The sequence below is a fragment of the Equus quagga genome, chromosome 16, assembly GCF_021613505.1.
Source record: "Equus quagga isolate Etosha38 chromosome 16, UCLA_HA_Equagga_1.0, whole genome shotgun sequence".
In the NCBI taxonomy this organism is placed as follows: Eukaryota; Metazoa; Chordata; class Mammalia; order Perissodactyla; family Equidae; genus Equus; species Equus quagga.
In genome coordinates, this window is record NC_060282.1 from 2,032,039 (window position 1) to 2,034,232 (window position 2,194).

Sequence of the window (2,194 nt, forward strand, 5' to 3'; positions counted from 1 at the left end):
CAGGGTCAGGGCTCAGAGTGTGAGCAGGGTCAGGGCTCAGAGTGTGACCAGGGTCAGAGGTCAATGTATGACTAGGATCAGGGCTCAGAGTGTGAGCAGGATCAGGGTTCAGTGTGTGACCAGGGTTAGGACTCTGCCTGTGATCAGGGTCAGGGCACAGGAGCCCCCCTCTTCTAGCTCCTATCAGACAGCGATGGGCCTGAGTTGAAATTGTGGGTCCTCCCCCTCCCTCCCCAGCCCAGGAGGGAGGGAGAGGAAGAAGTAGGGAGGGAGGGGAGGGCTGAGAGGAGAGAAGCGAAGGAGGGAGGGGGAGTCTGGAGCAGAACTTGGCCTCTGATTCACGTGGAGGTCTTGGGGTTCCTAATGGAGTCAAGGTCTCTTCCTGGAGGGTGGGATCGAGCTCCCCTTGGCTGGAGGTTCCATGCTAGGGGTCTGGTAAAGGGCTTCTCTGCTGCTCCAGTTTCCTCCCCTGCCCTGCACACCTGTGGGACGGGGGCCCTGTGCCACTGGGGAGTGGATTCCAATGCCAGGCTGGGGAGGCCACCTGTTAATTGTGACCTAGAGTGGGAGTCTGGGCCTTAATTGGAGAACACCCAGCTTGTAAAAGAGTGAGTTTCAGGTGCTTGATTAGCCTTATGAGGGGCAGTTCCACCCCCTCCTCCAGCCCCTGGAAGCTGGCAACTCGCCAGCTGCATTCCTCTGCTCATCCCCACCCCAGCACAGGGCAGCCCCTCCCCTCCTGCCCTCCCCATGAGAGGGATGGCTCCACAAAGAGGTGGGCCCCTGCCCCACAGGGCTGCAGAATCTTTGCCCCTGAAAGGATTCACGAAGATCAGTATTTCTCAGATTGCCCTACTAGAGGAGAAAAAGCTCTTACGGATCCCCAAGAACAGAGACCCCAATCTGAGAAATGCTGTACACACTGGGTACAATCCACCGACTCTGCCTGTGGGAGAGTTTGGGGATTCATCACCCCGCCTCAACCTGCTCCTCCGCATGGGTTCCTCCCCTGCTTGCAAGTCTCCCCACCGCTCACCTCTGCTTCAAAATGCAGCGCACCTGGTCCCTTCTCCAGGCTGCGGCCGCTGGCACTGGTAGAACCAGGCTGCACACAAGGCCCCCGTGGGTGTTACCCGACTGATCTCAGTGAATGCGGGTCCCCCACCCCCCCCACACTCAACCTCTCATCCCTACGCCCCAGCACCAAGGGCCCAAGCCTGGCACTGAGTAGGGATCAGCGACACCTGAACAAATGATTGTCCATTACCTGGCGCAGGGGTGCCCAGAGCCCCAGGCTCTTCCCCTCCCACTTGGGAGTGCCTCTGCTGCACATTCACACATGCACAGAGGCCTGGACAGGGTTACCCAGGTTTTGAGGGTGGGAGAAGGGCAAGAAGCAGGTCTGGGTTCAGTGAGAGAAGAGCCTGGTCACAGTTAGAGCCACCCAAGATGGCCACAGCAGCTTGCATGTGCAGGAGGGGCTCCCCTTCCCAGAAACCCAGGCAGGGCCCTGCCAGGAGAGCTGGAGAGTGCTTCTGGCCCCAGGGCAGGCATCTGGCTCTCCCTGCTGGCCTCTGAGCTAGGTCTGGGCCAGCCCACTGCCTGGCCCTCCAAACAGGGCACCAGTCTTGTGGCAGCAATCTGCGCGCTAACGCACCCTTCCCAACTGTGTGCCCCTCTCAGCAGAGTGAGGAACTTTCTGAGGCCTGTGCTAAGGACTAGTGTGGAGTCTGGGAAGGCATCCAGGCCTCAGAGTCCAATTTTTGTCCCAGGACAGCTCCAAACAGGGCTGGGCTTTGGGCCAGGGAAGCCAGGGGCTGCTGGGTGAGGCCTGGCTCATTGTCACGGCCCATGGCCCACAGGATGTCACCAAGCTTTAGGGGAGATGGAGTGGGAGAGGTGGAATGGGAGGGGTGGGTAAATGAAGTGGAGTGGATGGTGTGGGAGGAGCTGAATGGAGTAGAGTGCATGAAGTAGACAGGACAGAGTGGAGTGGATGGAATGGAGTGGATGGAGTGGATAGACTGGAATGGATGGAGTAGATGGAGTTGAAAAATTAGAGTGGATGAAGTGAATGGAATGAGCGGTGTGGACAAAGTGGAGTGGATGGAGTAGAGTGGAAGGAGTATGGTAGATGGAGTAGGGTGGAGTAGAGTGGATGGAATATGGAGTGGCTGGAGTAGATGGTGTGGAT

The 2,194-nt window shown here is 58.4% G+C and overlaps 1 long non-coding RNA gene across 1 annotated transcript in view; it reads right to left on the reverse strand.

Moving 5' to 3' along the window:
- The window catches only part of LOC124227704 (uncharacterized), an 11,882-nt gene that overhangs the window by 3,996 nt on the left and 5,692 nt on the right, over positions 1–2,194 (reverse strand). The window lies entirely within an intron of this gene.